Genomic DNA, 21,746 nt, shown 5'->3' on the forward strand with positions numbered 1-21,746 from the left:
AAGGACAGAAAGAAAGAGATTAAAAAGATATCTGTGTGAGATTGACTACCCTGTTGCCTTGTAAAATAGAACTGCCAAAAGGTTAAAAAAAAGAAAAAAACATACTAGTGTGTATACGTACCTGTGCGGTAGTCTGGTATCAACAATCCCGGTGTAGACCTTGAATGAGTAATCGCTCGCTTCGAGAGCGACACACACACAGAATTTATGACGTAGTTTACTATCTGAACATTATTCTTGAGATGGACTTGAGAAGTTAACCTTAGAGTAATGTCTAAAATGATGCGTACACAAATTCCGCTCCTACGTTATTGTGTGCCTCAAGGTTTATCACATCTTACAAAATCTCATCAGGCAAAGCAATTTGTATTTAACTGGATGTGCATTATTTGGAGATTGCCACATCCACTAAATAGAGATTAAAATGAGATTTACAAATGAATGTTGCTGATAAATGTTTTTTGTAATTTTCTCCGATGTTTAATCCGCAAGGTCAGTGCTTCCCACAAGCCTCCATGTGTCACCCATATCAATTCTGTAATTCACATTCCTCCCGCATCATTTTTTTTCATATTTGTATCAGATACACTACCTGCTCCAGTTATTATCCTTTACAGGACATAGATTACAAAAGGCTTTGGGATTTAATGTGTGTTCTTAAATATTGTCTTTCTGATCATTTTTAAGGTCTTAAACCATGTTTTTTTTTTTTTTACCAACCAGCTCCACCAAACACCTCTGGTGCCTTTATGCACATTGCCTCTACAATGATTTTATTTTGGCGAGGTTTGATTTTCATCTGTGATAACAAATGTTCTTTGTTGAGATACCAACCCACCTTCCCGTTTTCATTTACCACTTCTGATGTAGCAAAGATTAGATTCTGTCGCCAAATGGTTTAGTTAATGATTTCATTCTCGCTCATCATTGAGATATCAAACCCCCGCGTCTCCTTTTCATTGTAGAAAAGGAGATTACAATCTGTTGCCAAATAATTCCAGACTTGTTTTGTGGATCAGTCTGAATGTCATGTTAGATAAAGAGGTGTCATTCTCTTAAGTGGCGACGGTTTTCTACATGTAGGGCTACATACAGTAGTGTATGTATGTGACACTGTTGTTCCCTTTTCTTTTTTTAGGTATGAGAAAAATCTGGAAAATAATTTTGCAGGCAGATAATTAAAATGACATTACTTTCAACAATGAAATATGGTATGCAAAAATGCAATAGAAGCTCCTCATTAAGTCAGTGAAGTGGATTTTTGAGATGAGCACAAGACATGATATTAAACTATATTCAATCAACTTGTTTATGGGGAATTTATTTTGTAGGATTATTTTAAAGCACTGCTAATGAGTTTGTGTAAAATTAGCTTATACTCACGAGTGTTCTCACTAATGTTATGCAGCGACTCGCTCAGCTGACAGTTTTATCAAATATGTGTTTCAGTCATTTAAATCCAGTCATCTGCTCTCTTTCTCAGTTAGTTTTATTTAAGTTACTGTGAGGACCTTTTAATTGTTTATAAAAACGCCTCTTTATGATCTACATAGGAAAACGAGGCCATCAACCAGAAGATTGGCTATTTCTATTTATTCTTAATGCTCGTCATCGCTGCCACTGGATCTGATGCAAAATCAAGCAAGGCACGAGAGAACCAGGACTGAGTGGGGCAGACTGTCAGACCCTGATGCAGTAAAATAAGAGGTTTTCCAAATACTACTACCTCGTAGTAGCTTTAATGTTATGTAGCGTTTGCCCTCTGAAAGAGTCATTTCATTCATCGCATATTGTTCAAAGGATTAATTCTAAAAAAAGTCAGAAAACCTCCCTTTTTTTCTCGGTAAAGGAACTCTACGTGTTGTCTTGTAATGTTACGATCTAAAATGTAGCAGTTTGGCACAGGAGTCTGTCATTTAATCTTACAACGTAAATGTTGCTATACAAAAGTGGAGGAACATATAACCAATAGAGATAACATTTACTAATTTAATTCAATTAATAATTTACAAAATAATTTTACTATATATATATATATATATATATATATATATATTATATATACAGTATATATATATATATATATTTTTTAAATGTATTTCTTAGTATATTTTCATCGTATCGACTGTCTCACTGAGCTTTCTGTTTTAGTTATTATTGTCTTGCTTTTGCTGCTTTGTCTGTCAAAGCACTTTGTAAACTCTGTTTTTAAAGGTGTATATAAATAAAGTTATTATTATTATTATTATTATTATTATTATTATTAACAGTTTCCTCCACCCGGCAATACAGCTTTAGTTCTACTACTTGTCAATGAATCTGTTCATAGTGTACGTATATACTGTCTAATGTTTAACAGCCTAGGAGAAGGTTTGCTCAATCAGGGCTCAGAAGCAAACTCTGTATTTTAAAAATGGTTGACTCCTAGATGTATCAGTTTCTTCCTAATGTCAGAGGAAAAGGTTGGGGTGGTGCCACAGCAGCAGTAGATTTTAAAATTTTCCAAACCCTATTTTTGGTTTGATCGGAGCAGCAGCTTGTACACACTGTATCATAAATTTAGCTTTGGCTACTCTCTTATAGTAAATTGACGTTGTGTGGATTTGTTATAATATAGTGTTACGTTTTCCATCCCCAGCTAATTGGGAAAGTCCAGGGGGCCCGTGAACAGCTTTACCGAGACCACAAACAACAGCTTTTGTCAAAGCTAACAGAGTGTTTAGATGGTTGTGTTTGTGGGTCAATTTGCCGCATGAGACCGAGCCAACTGTAATGAGACAATCTGAAAAGCTCCGTCGTCCTTCCTGGTCACTCATGAGGCCTCTGGAAAGGGTGGTAGCTTAGAAGTGTGAAAGGAAAGTCCCTGTAGACACTGCAGAGAAGGTGCGATGGAAGTTTTAGATTCATATGTTTGGGATTAAAGATGGAGAGAACAATATCGTCTTTTCTTCTTATCACAATTCTGTAAATCTTTGTCTGTCGTAGAAAGTAACATTCTCTCAAGTAGTGTACAATTCTGAAGTACTTATACCTCAGTTTTTATGCTATTCTTTTTCTCCACTTTAAGAATATGAATAAATATTGTACTCTTCGCTCCTCTACATTTACAGTTTATTCGTTATAGTGCATATTCAAATCTGTAATCTACATATAAAATGTGATGCTTCGTTATACAGTCAATTTAAGTAACCAGTACTGTGCATAGGATAACTAGAATTAGCTTCACCTTGTCCAGTTACAACATTAACATTCTGCTTTTATGTTAATGCGTCAAACATAATTATAACATTAGCACTGAGAACAAGGACATTCTGCCTGCACTTAATGCTGTAAATTTAGCTTTTACTTAATTACAGTTGGTGCAGTTTTAACTGCAGGATTTTTATTTGTAATGGAGTAAAAGATCTGAATATTTGTTACACCACTGATCTTAAAAAACCTTAAAGGGTCCCTAAAATGTTTTCCCTTAGTGGTATCACGCCATGCAAATAGTTTTGGTTTGCTTTTTCAGTTTTTGTCGACCAAAGAGTTACTATAGTTACTTGTTTATAGATAGATACTTTGTAAATATGATATATCATCATATAGTATCATCAGAGAGTTGCAGAACGGCTGCTTGGTATATTTTTACGCATTGTGTTTTCACCCTGTGAATAATTTTCTTCCCAGGCTTGGTGCAGTAAGGGCAGAAATCTGATTGCTAGAAGTTAGTGTTTGCTTTGCTGAAAGCTTCAGAGTGGAAGATGCATAATGTCATTACTGATTCAGTCAGCAGAGGGGGTTGTCAGGAAGGATGGAGGGAGTGGGGGAGTAAGAGGACGAGGGTGCAAAGAAAGAAAAATCTCTGCTAAAATTAAAAAAAATGCCACAAAATGAAATAAAGATGAGTGCTCCACTGAGCCACAGACTGAATATAAAAGACAACTCTGTGAAATATACATGGCTGGTAGGAGAGTTGAGCAGAATGCTAAGCTCCCAACTCTACCTGTAACCCAACAATACCAGGCCTGATCCTGAGCCCGGTCATCACAGAACGTTTAGGGATCAATCCAACCGCTGCGATTTGTCCAATGGAGCGGTTTCCTGCTCACCTAGGCAACAAGAGACAGGAAGACATAAAAGAGAAGAGACCATCTCCCATATTTAATAAGATTTGGTGTTATTTTTTCCCCGTCTGTAATGCCTTTATTATTGCAGATTAGCTTAGTGGTGAAAGGTATTGATTGTGAGCCAGAGCGCCAACTGGGACTGAAGAGAAAGAAACAGAGATGGAGGGTGTGGGCCGTTACCAGCAGGTGATCTGTTTATAATAATGTGTTCTTTCTTACATCTTTCCCAACGTACTCCAGTTAAATGAGCGGGGTGCAATTATTTATTTGAATAAATCAAAGCAGTTGTACTTCAGTCCCTGACAAAAACACCGGGGACATTTTTTGCAAGACTTGGCATGTAGAGGAAATCTAACAGTAACAATAGGAGTGTGGTGCATGTAGCAACATGAACCAGTCAATGCTAGAAAAGTACTCCTGTATATGTGATATAATTAGGAGGAGGCAGTCTGAGAGAGTGAGAGAGTGAGAGAGAGAGAGAGAGAGAGAGAGAGAGAGAGAGAGAGAGAGAGAGAGAGAGAGAGGTACAAAACAGGGAAAGTGATTCTTTTCTTTTGTTTGATTAGAGTATTAAAGAAAAAAGAGTTCCAGATGATGTTCATAACCGTTCTATTGCTCATTTAATCCCACTTAGACCCACATATACTACAGTCAGATTTTGAATTGTTTTATTCTTTCCCTGACCAAAAATAATGAATTGCTGAAAGAAATAAAAGCAAGAAAGGAGAGATATATGGAGATGACAAGTGAGTGATTGTGTTCATGTTCCTATTCTTAGCCGGTGTAGTGGGGAAGCAGGACTAATGATGCCTCCTGACCTTAATACCTAGCACAAGGTGTCCTGGACCGCTGAAGAGCACTGCCAGATTGAGTTTGTTGTTGTTTTCTGTGACTTTCCCACAGAATCTATCACTGTTCTTCCTGAAAGAGTAACAGATACAATCACAGAACAAGCAATGTATTCAGCAGTGCAGCTCTGAAGAGGAACTGCCAGCACTTGTCACACACATGATTTTTCACAGTTTCTCCAAGTCATGTAGCGATAATTTTGAACAGACAAGCTGAAAAATTAATCCAAAGAGCCATAAAACTGCAGTTTCTCAAATGGCCACTTGAGGCTGGCTCCGAAAGCGACTCAATCCCCGTAGACCTACATGTTTACAGCCTGGTACAAAAAAACATTGTGGTTTTCTTCTTTTTTTACTCACCCGTTTATTATTTAATTATATTAAAGGTTAAAGTTAAGCAAAATTGATTGTTGGTGCCTCTTTCAGTGACAGGTGGGTACAGTCTCAGGTCGCTAGCCGCTAGCTGTCTGCTCTGCTGTGTCACCCGGGCCCGCCTCCGACAATCACTCCATGGTCCATTTTTTAGAGTTAGGAGGTGTCATCACTGCCAACGGCTGGAGCCGCCCACTTTGAGCTTCACAACTCAGCTCTTCAGAATCCTATGGGTGACGTCACAGAGACAAATTCTATATTTCATATGCAGACTATGATCTCAAAGCACTAATCCAATTAATTATGACAAAAATAACATTAACGTAATGTTAGGCTTCTGTCTTACCTTCCCAGTAGGGATGTCAAAGTGCTGTGTGGAGTAGCTCGTTAAAAGAGATACGGTGTGGATCGACACCATGAAGGCAGACCGTCAGTCATTAGATGTCCCTGGTCGTTCCTTTATTGGCATGCCAACAATTTAATGAAGATTTATAAAGCTACATAGAGATTTATAAAGTATGTATTCATAAAGTAGAATTGATTTCATGGAGGAGAGGCTTGTGGCTTTTACTTTCCTTTTTTTTTTTACCAAAGTCAGCTGACAGCAGAACAGAAAAGACAGTGAGCTTTTTATTGAAATGTTTTAGTTTTTTTTAGATTCAAATCTTTATTTTAACAACATTTGATGACTATATTTTCAACATCAAAAGGTTCTCAGACAGATTTCTTTACAAGAGCACTTCAACAATTTAAATAATTTATTGAAGTGGTACATGCAAACCAGCAGTAATGCTGGTTTGTTTACTCCCGCCTACAAGCTGGTTTACAGTTTGCAAATAGTTTAATTTTTTTTGTATTTATAAATTAGAAACAACATCATTCTAAATGTGTTTCTCTCATCTGTCTTTGAGGAGGAGAAAGAGCATAAAGAGACAAAAGGGAAAAAGGATTTATAAAAGACAGGAGAAACAAAGGAGAACAGGAATAAATAAGTGTGAGAAGCCAATGCAGAGGAAGATGCAAATGGGAGGAAGGCTAAATGTTGACTGGAGGGAAGGGGAGTCAGCCTGTCTCACTCGCTTGGATCATTAATTTGTGTTCTAATTAGCAGGAATGCCACAGTTGGAATGTGACGCCTGCGTAAGGACGAGCAGCGGACGTGTGTGAGTGTGTGTGTGTGTGTGTGTGCGTGCGCGCGTGTGTGTGTGAGTGTGTGTGTGCGTGTGTGTGTCCTGTGTCTGTGACCTGCCCTGGCTGCAAGTCTCCTGGCTTGTTAGAAATGACAGATTGGCGCTCTCCTGCACCCACCACCCACAAGGCCAACCCCACTCCCCTACCCAACCCACCCATCTGCTCTGGAAGCAGGCCAGATCCTTAGACCCGTCTTGTGTTATTACACCGGGTGGGCGTTTGTCAGTCGGTCCAGTTTTGTCTTGTTTTTTCTGGAGGTCTGGTTGGACCAGTGGGGGACCTCAAGAACATTTTTCTTACGCTTTTGTTGCATTCATCAATTTTTGCTCCTGTGATTGCCAAGGTCCAGTTAGGTTTTATTGACAGAAGGTGTTTAATCACATATTGTCCGAACGGAGGCTGTGCCACACAGAACACAATGTCATTGACATCTTTTGGTAAAACAAGTGTGTTCACTTAAGATGCACATGACGAGTCCTTGGATTCAAACTTACAAAAGATCAGGTAACAGCCGAGTGAAGCTATAAATTCAGCTGAAACTGGTTGCACCCACTAACTGTCAAAAGACTTCTATGAAAGTGCTGGAATTGACTTCATAGGTCACTATTCATTTCCTGAGTTTTCTCACTCATTGTGGATAAGCTGCTTCAGCCGAGCTTTTCATCAGCTGTCCCCTGATTTTTAAAGACCCAGACGGTGCAGTGAGCCTTTGCCTCCCCAGGGCCTGAAAACATTCATTTAGATAGTGCCAATATCGAATCTTCCAATATGTTTCTTCTGGACATATCTTTAAGGAAAAAACGAGGAAGAGAAATGTATCACTGTTGATATCCTTTGGTCAGTGACATCACATTTATAAAGGCTGTGTGTGTGCATGGGCTCTGGCGTGTGCTTCAGTGTGTGTGTGTGTGTGTGTGTGTGTGTGTGTGTGTGTGTGTGTGTGTATGTGTGTGTGTTTACTGAAGCTATTGCAGTAAAGCATCTAGCCCAGGGACAGAGGAGCGCTGCCCCACACGGTAATTGAACCACAGTTCCTGCTGGACTATTAGTCACAAGTCTGGGTCTGTCCAGAGTCTTTTATCGCTGTTAAATCAACACAAGCAGTGTGAATGAGAGCAGGTCAGTAATACAAATGTAGCTATCATAGCAGTGCCACAATGTGTACAATTTATACGAATATTCCGCTACATGTTCCCTGTATCTGAGAACAAAACTGTTAGAGGTTTTCTTTTTGCAGAAGTTAGACAAAGTTAGAGTTGGCTAATGTGTCACTGAGAGGACAACATTTGTTTTTACCTTATTGTTTATACTGAGGAATGTATTTAGAATACATTTAGGATAAATATTAGAATTTATTATTACATCAATATAATGTTTGAAGGTCTTGACCATAGACTTAAAAAGAAGTGGACGTAGTCACTTTGACGTCCCGCATTTGTTCGTGTGATGCCGTTTTAAAGCCTTGAGTTCGGTATTTTTTCCGTTGCCATCTTGGTTTTTCGCAACTAGAAGTGACTCAAGAGTATCACGCTAAGGACAACCAAATGCTAAATAAGAGTTTTTTCGGTGTTTAACAAGGTTACAATTAACTTTCATGAAGAGAAAACACGCTGAACGGTTAAAGTTCTAAGACAAACACACGGACAACTCCCAGACCGAACAACACCGTGGCAGTGACCTGTCAATCACAAGGTAGCCCCGCCCTAAAGCATACTCTGCTTTATGGTCTATTTCACTCTAAATGGGACCATAATTACAAAATGGACATCATGCTGTATTGAAGACTTTAGACTTCCAATTGAGACCATTAACATATGTTTCCAATGTTTTTTGAGGTAATAATCAAGTGAGAAGTAGGTCCATTTTTTCATAGACTTCCATACAGTCAGATGTCTTTTTGCAACCAGAGGAGTCGCCCCCTGCTGGCCAGTAGCGAGAATGTAAGTTGAAGGCACTTCCGCGTTGGCTTCACTTCTCAGATCCAGAGGTTATAGTCGTTATAGTCTTGATATCATTTGCAACATTGTATTTTCTTGCTAAGATCTGGGTACACAGGGGCTGCACTCAGATGAACTCATATTTACATGAAAAGGAAGGTGAATAGTAAAAATATGGCTATACTGACTATTGTAAAGTTCCATCACAGTTCACAGATCATCTTCTTATTTGAACTTCAACTTAACTGTCTTTCTGGTTTTCTCTGTAATAAGGGATCTTTATTAGAATTACAGGTACTTACTTTCAGTTTTACCTCAGTTTTAGATAATCGGTTGATGTATTGGCTTGCCACTGTGTTCCTAGATCTGTGCAGTAGAGCTGGACCAATAGCCAGGACAGTGTAACAGCCAATATTGACTTATTATAGATGTATCTGTATTGTATATGTCGGCTGATCAGTATGAAAGAAATTGTAGTTTGGAAATGCCAAAGTATGTGTTTGAGGTAATCGTGTGTTTGTTGTCCAACAGAGAGTAATGACAGCTGTAAAATGCTGCTCAGTTCATTATAACTCAGTTAAAGACATCTGTAATAAATATGTGTGAACCTAAAAAAACTATAATTTTGGATTTGTTAAACATTAATATCAATACCGTATTGACATCAAAATTACAATACAAGTTATTACTCAGGAGGGCTTTATGTCATTATTGGGTTTTTGGGATGTTTGCATCACAAGCTAAAACAATTAGTCAATTTATCAACTCATCTTTTTAGATATTTTACCTCATTCCAGCATCTCACTATGAAGATTTGCAGCTTTCATATTTCTTTCATGATAATAAACTAAATGCCTTTAGGTGGACTGTTACTTATATAATTATTTCCTGACATTTTATAGACCAAAAGATTAATGCGGCATTTACATGGAATCAAACAGAAGGTACATGGCAAACCGGATCCTGTTAGTGGACGAAAGCAGAATGGTAAAGTAGGTGGGGCAAAGTTAAAATATTTGAACTTTTTAAATTTACAACAGTAGCTATATGCATACCTAGAATAATTACATAAAATAGTAGACACAAAATAATTTTTATTTAAAATACTTTTGATCCATCAACATAGCAACATATCAACAAGCGTGCCTCGTTTTCCGTCTGCATAATTCTATGTGAATGCAGCAATATAATAAATGAATAATCGACAGGTTACTCAGTTATAGCCCTGTTTTCATCACTGTGATGAAGTAAATACATTTTCAGAATATAATTCACTGATTTCAACATTTGAAGAATAGGCATCAGCATGAACACCACATATGTGTATGATGCAAGTGGGCATCTGTGGTCAAGGATGATTTCTGTGTGTGTGTGTGCGTGTGTGTGTGTGTGTGCGCGTGCGCATGCACATCTGGGTGTTGACAGTGACCAAGCGATGAGCCACCGGGCAGCACACAGCAGGTAAGATGACCTGCGCTGAAACAAAGCGGCTGTCCCATCAGGCGGGGAGGGAGGGAAAGAGGAATACTGCTGTCCTCCGTAATGTTTTCGGCCTGATGGAAAGACAGCAGGCAGGCGGACAGACGGGCCAGAGATATATAGGCCTACTTACACCAGTGGATAGCGTGACACAAATAACCGTAGTGGACACAATTGTCTGTGGAAAGACAATCATGTGTTTCTCTGATCTGTTCATATCTACTCTGATATTGGCTCTCGGAGTGTGAAACCAAGTCGAATGATGGAAGGACACCGTCTCTGGAGGAGGGCGAGCGAAGAGGAGAGAGGGAGGGAGTGTGTGAATGAATATGTGCGACAGGTCTGGATGAGCTTTCTTTTTGTCTGTTGCGGCCGCTGTCTCTCTCTCTCAAAATATCATTACTGCTCTATTCGACTCTTCATCTCTAGAGTGCATTTTTCTATTAAGTCCAGTACAAGCTAAGCAGTCGTTGGATTGATTAGGTTTCTATCTCCAGTATACACCCGCCCCCCATCTTGCGGCTCGTACTGAGGAACAGAATGAGAGCAGGGCTGCTGGTCAGCACTCTGCGTCCAGATGGTGGATGTGAAAGATCCCAGTTAGGGGTCCCAGTGCTGCGTCCTTGAAGCTGGGTGATTTATACACTGGCAAAGGCATCCAAAAGGCAGTAGAGGAGAAAACGTGTCATATATTGTGCGCTCGAATGTATATGTGTTGTCTTATCTTCATTTATCTTATCTATCGTGTTATTTCCAGCTCCTTTTAATCAAATTTCTTGCACAGAATAAAGCAGAACTAATCTTGTGCTTTCTATGCAAATGATATTACAGGAACCTTGTCTGTTGCTTCAGCGTCAGTAGCAGGTGTGTGTTTCAGTGTGTGTGCATAACCTTGAAGTGAAAGGGGGATGCCGCCATGTCCTGCTGCCAGCACCTCTGAGGGGTTTTATTCATTGGCACCTCCTACTGTTTTCTCTCCAATTAACTCAGCCATCAGCCCCGGTGAAGACAGTGTGCCCGAAACTGGAGAGCCACGCATCTCCTTGCAGGTTTGAGCTTTGCCCCCCTGCACGGCCCCACGCGGCTAAGCTCCCAAAAGCATGGAGAGCATCCTTCACAGCAGGGAAGCAGCAGAAATGGAAACGCTTAGTCTTTTCATCTTTGTCTAATCATCCTTTTACATCCCAAAAGTCGGCTGACTCCCAAATCAGGGAGACAGACTGGGGGGCCCTGGCAGCAAGATTAAAGGAAAGTGGGAAGGAAGGTCGAATGGAGGGGTGGAGTGAAAGGTGCATCTTTTAACGGTTTATGACTTTGGTAATGGAGACATGAGATGAGGAATGGAAGGATGGAGGGATTGGAGGGAGAAGGAAGGATGTGTGGATGTAGACAGGGAAGGATGCGCCTAAGGAAAGAACGGATCAAGTGTCAGGATGATGTCGTGAATCAGTTGTTGGAGAAAAGGATGGGAAAAAAATAACGATGCTGGAAATAAAGGACTGAGATAGCAATTGGGATTGGGAAGGAGAAAAGAATTAAGCAAGGAAAAGTCTGGAGCCAGTCATAATGTTAAAGTCATGCATGGTTGGACGGATAAAGATGTGGAAGGATGCAGGAAAATCATGAAAAAGACTAAGGGATGGAATACAGATCAGAGATGGAATAAAGGAAGGATGAAGGAATTGAGGGGTGAAGAAAGACAAACAAAGGCAGATTAAAATGAAATTAAATGGGTTTTAGGCAGTGAGACCGCAGGCTGGTAAAAAAAAAAAAAAAAAAATGCAAAGGAAAGGGAGCAGGTCTTTATTATGGTGAGTAACTCTGACACGCTCGCATTGCGCACAGCGCCAGTCCATCCGTCATCCAGCTCTCCTACTGATGAGCACTGGAAACAAATGGGAGGAAGCCGGGCTTTATTTTGCCGCCTGGGTGACTTGTCGGAGTCGTCACAGGCCCATGTGTCCCTGTATCCTCCACCAACAGACGTCTCAGGCTCAGTTTCACCCGCTGGGAATCATTGCCTCTCTTCCCTCCTTCTTTCCATCTCATCTAGTCATTATGCAGATAGTCCGGGGGGGGGGGGGTTCTTGCTCTTTTTTTTTTTACCATTCCCCTTGGTTTATTTGATTCTTTATTTATCTCAAATGGTTCTGCTGTGTATCTGTTTGCGGAGCGCGTGTGTATATGCGCTTGATAAGTTGCGAAACAAAGAGGGCATCAATCACTGTCACTTAGCCGCTCGACACGTCGCTCATGCTGCCAGAGCTTGAGAACCCTGCACCTCCTCCGAACCTGCTCAGTCTAACCTTGATGAATTTCAAACTAGTTCAATACATAAATCTATGCGAGAGAAAGGAGGGAAGAGGGAGGGGGGAGGGGGGAGGGTTGTGGGTGATGAGGACAAGCGCTTTTGTGCTTTTGCAATCTGAGTCAAATATATGTTTACACATTTACAAATGAGCAATTCAGTAGCGCAACGTCAGTTTTCATATTCCCCATGCCCATGGCAACCTGCCTGGCTGCGGCCCCCTCAGACTTCTGCAACAGTTATTTAGATGAATGATTAAAGTTAAGGCACAGCCAGCGAGAGTCTCACCACTCTTGTTTAAGGAAGAATGGGATAGCTGTCATCTTTTGATGCATTGCCTGCCATCCCGCATGCAAACGAGACACCCTCAATCCACCAATGCCTCCCCGCTCCGTCGTCCCTCCCTTCCTCTCCGACGGGTCCCCAAAGAGTTGCCTTGGGTGATTGATCAGATGCCGTGGCATCACTGGAGACATGTGGGAAGTCTGCCCACCCAGCCAGCCAGGCAAAAAAACACTCCGGCATGCTGATCTGATGCGATCAGTGAGATAGGAGGAACAAGGGAGGACTCCTGCACACAGTTGATCTATGGCCACCAAAGTCAGGCTCTTGGGAGCAAAATCTTCTAATGACTTTATAGATAAAGCATACTGCGGTTTGTATTCACTGCCTGCCTTGTCCACCTTTCGGCAGACGGCATAGAAAGATGTGAGAGAAGCCATGAGGCATTAGCTGTGTTTTCACTGTCCTGTTTGGTAATTGATTCTAAAACACAGATTAAAGGGTGAGGGAAGAATCAAGTAGCTCACCAAGCCACAATTTGGAATTTTATTTTATATTTTATACATTTTGTTCTGTTTTGATAGATACATATTGTAGTTGTTTCTTAGTTTTGTCTTTGATTCTGATATTCTGCAGTAATACTGTTGTGTTCTAAATAATTACCACTGGAGATATTTCAACAAAATGAGTGACCTCATTGTTAGGGCCTGATCAGACAGAGAGCATTTTGCCACAAGGTGTCAGTTACTGTTTTACTGCTATCAATATCAGTCATAGTGACCAACATTAACCTTATGTATATATAAATACACCAAAGCCTGACTGATGTTCCTCAAGGGCCGTTGCTACATTTTGATTTCTTAGTTTCTTGGAGGACTGTAGCGGTCCGAAGACTTAAGTTAGGTTGTAACATTTGGGAGTCATGTTTTCTCTGATTTGGCTGCAGCAGCAGTTAAATGTACATGACTGAAAAACACAATGTTGGCACTGAATGTGTGCTTATGTGGCAGTGATTCATGTTCAGGGGGTAATTGTGCAGTCTCCTGGGTTAATATCTTACATAGCTCCATAATCCCACCTTGTTTTTGCAAGAGGTTGTGTTGAAGGGAGCGGTATGGTCTGTTTAGGGCAGTCAATCTATGCGAGTATATATGCTCACTTTATCACCTCGTGCTTTAGAGCCAGTATTCATTTCGTCCTCCATACCTCCAGTGTTTAGGTTGTGGCTGTCACTTTTAAATGTGTGATTCACTGCACGGTGATACTGATGTGCACTGGAGTAGTTTACTTGCTCGGTCCAGACCTTTAAATCTGTATCGTGAGATGAAACAACGGTTTCTCGGTAGTAAGCAATTGAGCCAATGAGCGCAGCAGTGGGGCTATCAATTAGCCAATAGGCACACAGGGTGGGTCCATCGTCATTGTCAAGTTGTTGTGAAGCATCGTTAAGCTGTGCGCTGACGACGGCATGTTGTCTCAATATCATCCAACATCGTAGTTTGTTTTTACTTTGCAGATATGTTGTTCTCTAGTGATTGACTAGTTAGGAAAATCGAAAATCAATAGATTCGACGCAATGTCAGACTGAAGATGGAAAGTGAGTTGACAATTCTGTCTGATATCAGGCAAGTGCTTTACGGCTGAGTGTGACAGTTGACAGTTTATGATGCGTAGAGAGTTTGAAACGGAACTGCATTGATCTTAATGACTAACAGTAAAACGGATTGTCAGATTGTGGCACAGAGGGGAATGTTTTATGGAATGGTTTGACATTTTGGGAAATACGCTTATTTGCTTTTGTGTACCGTGACTTAGATGAGAAGATCGAAAACTTAAAATATATGGCTTCACCCCTCAGACAGTTATCTAAGATAACCATGAAGACTAGAAACAGCTAGCCTAGTGTTTGTTGTCACTTTAAGAAGTTACTGCTACCGACCAAGCACATTACCCCAAAATGTTTTGTACATGCTCCCTTGTTTTTGTATGGATTAAAGAAACAATTTGTGGGTTCTAAAGGTGCTGGTAGGTTGTTTTCTGCAATAGAATGCTAATAGAATTTCTGCATAGAATGCTGCAAGAATGAGTCCTAAAACCTTGAAGTGAATCAGCATTTTTGCAATTACTTTCTCTCATCTTAAATTCACTGGTTTTTTGAAGATATTTTAATGTTTTGTTCTATGACATAATGGGAAAAATCCCATTGGCTTTTTGTTGAAGGAGTGTAATGCTAACTCCAAAAATATGTCTTCCCTGCAGCACTCTATCGTGAAACTGTGCTAAGCTAAGCTAACCAGATGCTGGCGGTAACTTTATGTTTACCGGAAAGATTAGAGAGTTATGACTATCTTCTCATCTCACTCTTGACAAGAGTTTGCCAAAATGGCGTGCTATAGCTTTCAATACATGACAGTCTTTGTGCATGATGTAGCCACTGCAGAGTATTATGGTGTATTATGGTGACTTATAGCAAGGTGGTAGATTGTCTTTGTAATAGTAAACATAAACTATGTAAAGCAATATATTGTGTCCCAACCTCTGCCTCCACTTGATCTCTGTTGCAGACTTTCTTTCTTCTGGCTGTCTCTTGTTGCTTAATTAGGAATGGTGAGTCTATCTGGCTTGTACAAAAATGTGAACGTTTTCAAATACAAATCTCTTTAACGTTTATTTAAGGTAAATTTTAGATGCTAATTGAGACATAAAACCTTTAAAAATGCCAAAGCAAAGGAACAGAGACCGAAAATTGTCATGAAGGTTTGCATTGCGACACATGTTGAATTTCTTACTGCACGTGTTACTTTGTATGCCAACCGGGGATTTTATACATTTCCCTTTTCAGTCCAATCTTAGTGGCGTCTGCAATATTGTGCAATATTGTCAGCATATAACACTTAAGCTAGCACACAATACCTTCATAAATCCTCTTATCCAGGCGTTAGATGGCAGAGAGTACCGTCTCACTTCTTTCTTTCTTCCTCAGTTGATGCTTGATCCAAACAAAACTTTAATGAAGCTTTATTTGCTATATATGCTACAAGATGTTGACGTATACAGAAAGTACATATTCTTCTATATGAAACTTTAGTCATGATCAACCAGCATACTTTTTACATTTTGCCTGATACATGGGAAAAACTTAAACTAAAAAATATTTCAGAGCTGAGCTGGTCTTCTCGAAACAATATTACAGATATTACTTCTCAAGAAACCTCTGATTATTCTCTATGGGGGTGAAGTGATTCTCATTTTTGTCTTATTGCACTCATAATCTCACTGTGTGTCGTATATATATTGTCTTTTTACCTTTTCTCTCTTTCTTTGCACTTTCCCCTCACATTGTTTTACACACTTCTCTGCTTTCTCTACACTCGTCCTCTTATTCGTATTTCTTCTTCTCCCTTACTGTGTTATCTGTCTCGGCTCCATTTCCTTGCTCCCTGATACTCCCTGACTCAGTAGCTTTCATTTTCATGATAATCCAGCGACACCACTGGACTGCGAAATCGCTTTTACTGCCTTTTCTTTTTTTTTCTTTTCCCCCTCTCTCTCGCCCGCTCTCTCCATTTTCCCCCTACTGGTTTATCTTTTTTCCTCCTGGCTTTATTTTTTGCTTTTTCTAATTAAATGTCATTTTCAGTTCTCTGATTTTTTTTGGAGGAAGGAAGAAAAGTTTATTTTTTTATTATGTGATCGTTGTCAAAACAGAGTCAAGTCACTGCTGGTAGAATTAAACATGTCTGAGCCACAGTACCACACTACCAAATCCTACATATGTTCAATTCAGCTTTCTCTGACTTATTTGCCTCACAAATTTGTTCCATTGTTTGAAAAACAATGAGCAGTTTGTAAAAATGATGAAATGTCCTTTAACCAAATAGCCATAGGTTCAACTTATATCTTATATATATATATGTCTGTAGACTGCTCTATCTATAAGACAAACCATTCAGCTCCAGGTTGTCATGGCCTAGGCGTTCTTCTTATCAGTCACTTCCTGTTGTGTTCATGAGGCAGATGGGATTTGTAGTCCCTGCGATGAGACCTATGGGTCTGCCCAGAGGTGCTACAGGGAGGCGTCTATGATGATACAACAACTGTAAACGCCCAAAGCACATGTACGCCACGCTTCTTCTGGAGGTCTTAGGTCCTTACCCGTCACCCCAAAAGTGAGCCAGGAATGAGCCTCTGTCTACCAGACGCTTCTTGGTTCTCCCAGGCTACATGCAAATCCAGTTTTGGCACTACTCCAGGTGGAAATCCACTTGAAGCTGTTAAGTAACAGTACAATAACAATAAACAGTTGGCTATTGCAACAGCTATCCATCAACTAACTCCAACACACAGATGAATCGCATTCATGGACTACAAGCCAGATGAACGTTTTTAGTATTCTTGCTGCTTCCTGTGGATGGTGCACCAATCCACCTGTTGACCTTGAACTCTATCTTACCTTCAGCTGTCACCATGACTCCGTGATACTTGAACTCCTTCACTTGGGGCGGCAGTACTTTGACTTGGAGGTGCTGACCCTCGTCTCATCTGCTTCACACTTGGCTGCAACAAACTGCCCCAGTGTGCACCGGACGTCACAGCCCAGTGAAGCCAACTGAACTACATCATGGGGAAAGTCCTGTGGAGATTTCCCTAAATAATGACCTTTGCCCCAGTCACTGTAAGGCTTTCTGGATCTCAGTATTATCTGCTGTGGCGGAAGAAGTACTCAAAAGTAGTAATACCACAGTGTAGAAGTGCTCTGTTAGACGTAAAAGTCCTGCATTACAAAAAGTAATCATTATGCACAATAGTCCATTTCAGAATAAGATTTATTATATAATGTTATTCTCATTGTTGATGCATGAATGTGTTCATCCCTCTAATGTTGTAGCTGGTAAAGGTGCAGCTAATTTAATAATTTGATATCCTGCTTTAATCTATAACAATACATACTTTTATCAAATGTAGTAGATTATATTTGTATTAATAATATGAATGAACCAGTAACTAATGTTGCCAAACAAATGTAGTGATGTAAATGTATAGTAGTAGAGTAGCATAAAATGGAGATACTCAAAATTTGACTTAAGGACAGTTGTAGAGTAAATTTACTTAGTTACTTTCCACCACTGACTCTAAATGTCCAAAATTGAAATTATATAGCTGAGATGAAAGTCATTGAGATTTCAGGGTCTTACAACACAACTCATACCTCAGTATCAATGGAGTAGTTAAAAAACTAAGTCATCTTTGAAGTCCAGAACTACAGTAAGATAACTTTTTCTTACTTAAGATGTCAGGCTTTTCCACCGTCAGCTTGAACAGATTAATGGCATTTGGGAGCGTTTTAGGTAAACAGTGACTTCAAAGTAAAGACTGATGTGCATTCAACATCTCATCCTGAATGTGTCTCCTCTCACTGCTTATTAATAGTTTGCAGCCACTCTTACTCCTCTTGAGGAACTATGAGGTTAACCTGAAAAATGTGAAAGAACAAAATCCATTTGTGCTTCTAATCACAACAAGCAGTAAAGTAGTAAAAGTCAGTAGCTGGCATCAGAGTCTGTAGTGTGGTGGGAGTGGAACTGTACATTTGACTCTTCTCTGTGACAGCAGATCAATGCAGCCTGGAGCACAGATAGAAATGAATTGATTGTCACCAATAAAACTCCAATTAAACAAAGAAACAAGCCTGGGAGAGAGAGCTCTGAGACAAGCAGCTTTCATTTTCTCATCAGTGCTTCTGGAGGGGAAGGATTGGAGGGCGGGAGGCAGGAGAGGAAGTAGGATGAGTTTTGGGGATCCGGTAAGCGAGGTCCATTCCCTCTGAATACTCTCGCTATCCTGGATGTGTGGAAGTTATGGATGAAGGTGAGAGAGAGAGAGCTGCCCGACGGAGGATCAGATACCCGATAGACAGAGAGAGTGTGAAAGAAAGGGAGAGCAGAGGTGCTACCATTGATCCAACGCTTCCTTAATGATGAAAAGAGATCTTAATTGTGGTGGCATGTGATATGTCAGGTTTCAGCAGTCAATTCTAGAGCTCATCTGACCTTCTGTTATTTAATAAGTGTGTGTGAATCCCTTCACCGCTCCTTTCTCTCTCTGAGCCTTTCTCTATCTGCCAATATGTGTGTCTACTTTTTCTGTCACTCATGCTGAGCTACACTCATAATCTCCCAATTGAACATCTCCTACATTTCATTCTTGCGTGTACTTCCAGGTAGGTTATAGGCGTCCCATCTAAGCAGCAACTGAAGATGCTTTTTTGCTCATATGAACTTCCAAATGAAGTTATCGATGATTAATGCTCCCTGTTCCTAGAAAATGTACAAGATCTCCTTACTCTCTCTCCGCTGCTCATCTCACTCCTCCGCTAATAACATTTTCTTCACTATCTCCCTCTATCTCCCAAGCTCTGTAATCTGATTGTTCTTTCTATGATTGTGCTGTTATTGAGTTGCCTATATCATACATATGTATAAGTCCACCACTATAATTTTTCCATCTCATGCTCCCAAACAGAAATCTCAATCCTAAATGGAGAAAACACTAAAGCCATGTTGATGTGTGTAAAGCTTCACTATGTGGGGAACAGCTCCCCCAAGTCAAGTTTACTCTTACCTTTGTTTAGTCACTGTAGTGGACTGAATGGGTAAAAGTCACACAACCCTGAGGTGGTTTGTCTCTGTTAAAGGTGCTGTTTTCCATGGCACGGTTGGTTTATATCGAATGTAATGGAAGAGATCGGAAAGGTAAAGCCATTGTGTTGTATAGCTTCTTTGGGGAGCACAACTTTTAACTTTATCGGATTCAGATAACAAGCCATGCTAGCGTTCTGTCATGAAATTTTGACCTTCATGATTTCCTGATTTTTCCTCTCGAACCATCTGTCAGTAATTTCAGTTTTTATGCAATTGAAACTGTACTTACTTTGATTCTTTAAGTTCTTAACTTCTAGTTTAGTTTATGAAAACGTTTTGACATAAGCATAAATAGGACTAAATTGATACATAAGATAGCAGAGCGTAAAAAAATACATCTGAGGTCATTTGCATGCTAATCTATGCTTTTCGCAGAATTGCAGTATATTTAGATAGAAGTAACGAAAGTAAATTAAATACGTGCATGTATGGGACTAACATATTCTCTCTAGTTGAGTTGCTCAGTGTGTAAATATAGTGTATCCATCTACTGTGTGCACCACAGAGATTTGGAGCCTCTTTATCATCCCCAGCAACATCCCTTTGGCTTAGAATTACTTCTCACGTATTGTAACCTAACTGAATAGAGGCTGAGGAGGAAGAAAAAGCATGAAGCTGTATTTTTCAAACCGTCAATCTCTTGCCAGTTGCGGCAGCCTGATGTGACCTTATAGCAAACATCCGCTGTTTTGCAAAAAGTCTATAGCATATGGATTTCATGTCAAGAAAAAATATCTGATATTTCTTCTAACAAATCCTCACCCCTTAAATGGATTTACTGTCCAGCACAAATTTTTTTTCTCATATTTATGCTAATAGAAAGTCCATCTATTCATTGGTTTCTGTTGGCATTTTATTACTTTCGTGCCACAGAAGAAGAAGCCTTTTCTCCATACTCATCTTTTTCTACTCAATCGATGTTTATTAAAGTTACTGACTGTGTACAGTTGCTTTTCCCCCCTTCAAAAAGACCCGCGCCGACCTCAGACCCCTTCACCAAATCATTTTTGAGCTTCATACAGTTGACCCTGAAGGTTAGGTTGAGGTTCCTAGCGTGATGTTGCCGCCGAAGATTGTTAAGGATTATGATGATGGTGCTAGTTCGAGCTCTGTGCCATCCGCAAGAGAAATGATTAGGACTGCACCAGCAGAGTGTTAGTCTGACAGATGGCAACACATGGAGCTAGCTGACAGCACTGCTGACAGCGCATTCACAGGAAGTCCCTATCTAGCATGCACTGTACACACTGTTTGTTGCTGTACATATTGTGGTGTTTTTCTGCCATCAACTGTGGCTTATTCCTACCTGTCAGCGCCAAAGTCGGCTCACATCACCAATTCACCAGCTTAAAATTGCAAGACCACTGCATCGGCCTCCTGTCATGACACCAAAGGGAGTTGAGGTCTGTTAAAAATCTTCAGTGGGTCATTATCCCAGTCACTGGTCATTTATCAGCACCTGTCGTTTTTTGGTAATTCATTCCTCCAGTAGTCAATAAACTTTCAGTTATTTTCCCCTCAATCAATCTACTTAGAAATCAGCTCTGCAGGCATGTTAATGAATGGCCAACAGACATAGATACATTAATTGAATGACTGATACATTAGGAGCTGTATTGAGCACTGCACTGTTGCCTCTGCGAATAGCAATATGGAGTTATTATTAGGTTCAGTGATTGATGAAAGATGAGGAGCGCTTTGGCACAAACCTGTCGGTTCCACTGCCCTGGATAAGAATGAAGGCAGACGAAACTGTCCTTGCATGAGAAGACACAAAGATCTGATCCTGTACTTGTTTTGAAATGCTGTTTTCATTTATTTTTTGGTTTGTTTATCTACTAGAACAGTTTATAACTCTATCCAAATGCATCCTCAGGGGAAGCACATGTAACCCCTCCGAATAGCTGTAATACTTCTCGCTGTCACTTCATGACAGCTTTGAGCTTGAAGTTTGTATGTGTGCGAATGCGCCTGTGTGCTCCAGTGTGTGTGTGTTTTTAAAGTGTGCTCATATATACATATGGATGGTAGCATGGCAGTGATGTGATTGATGAGACATGAAAGAGAGCAGAGGAAGACTTCTAGTCAATCAGCTCGGCGAATAACCACCCAGGCTGTGGATTAAAGGCAGAAAGCTGTCTGAACTAACAACGGCTCACATCCATTACCTTACATGCAGAGTTGTTTTTCTCTCTGGAGCAACACTGACAACACAATTAAAGTGTGTTAACAAAAATAGATGGTTTTGTTTTCTTGAATACAAGGGATGAAATATAAAACATCCAACAATTTGGATGCTCGGAGAAGTAAAAATCATGTGAGGTAAAAAGAGGAGTGACCTATACAACACTTCGGATTATGATAATGTTTGTGAAATGAAATGGGACATTGCTTTTTTTGTCCAGATCAAATTGAATGTAAATTTCTGAATAACTGTATTCTGGCTTTGTCAGGGCTGGTATTACAATGTACCGTATATTACCCACAATGTAATGTTAAGTGCCCTTGAGCAAGGTGCA

The 21,746-nt window shown here is 40.1% G+C and overlaps 1 protein-coding gene across 2 annotated transcripts in view; it reads left to right on the forward strand.

The window, feature by feature from the left end:
- Positions 1-21,746, forward strand: part of LOC137873511 (neurexophilin-4) — a 110,841-nt gene that overhangs the window by 87,340 nt on the left and 1,755 nt on the right. The window lies entirely within an intron of this gene.

Source organism: Cebidichthys violaceus, unplaced genomic scaffold (assembly GCF_023349555.1).
Source record: "Cebidichthys violaceus isolate CVI_PGR_0920_01 unplaced genomic scaffold, fCebVio1.0.p SCAF_17, whole genome shotgun sequence".
Classification (NCBI taxonomy): domain Eukaryota; kingdom Metazoa; phylum Chordata; class Actinopteri; order Perciformes; family Stichaeidae; genus Cebidichthys; species Cebidichthys violaceus.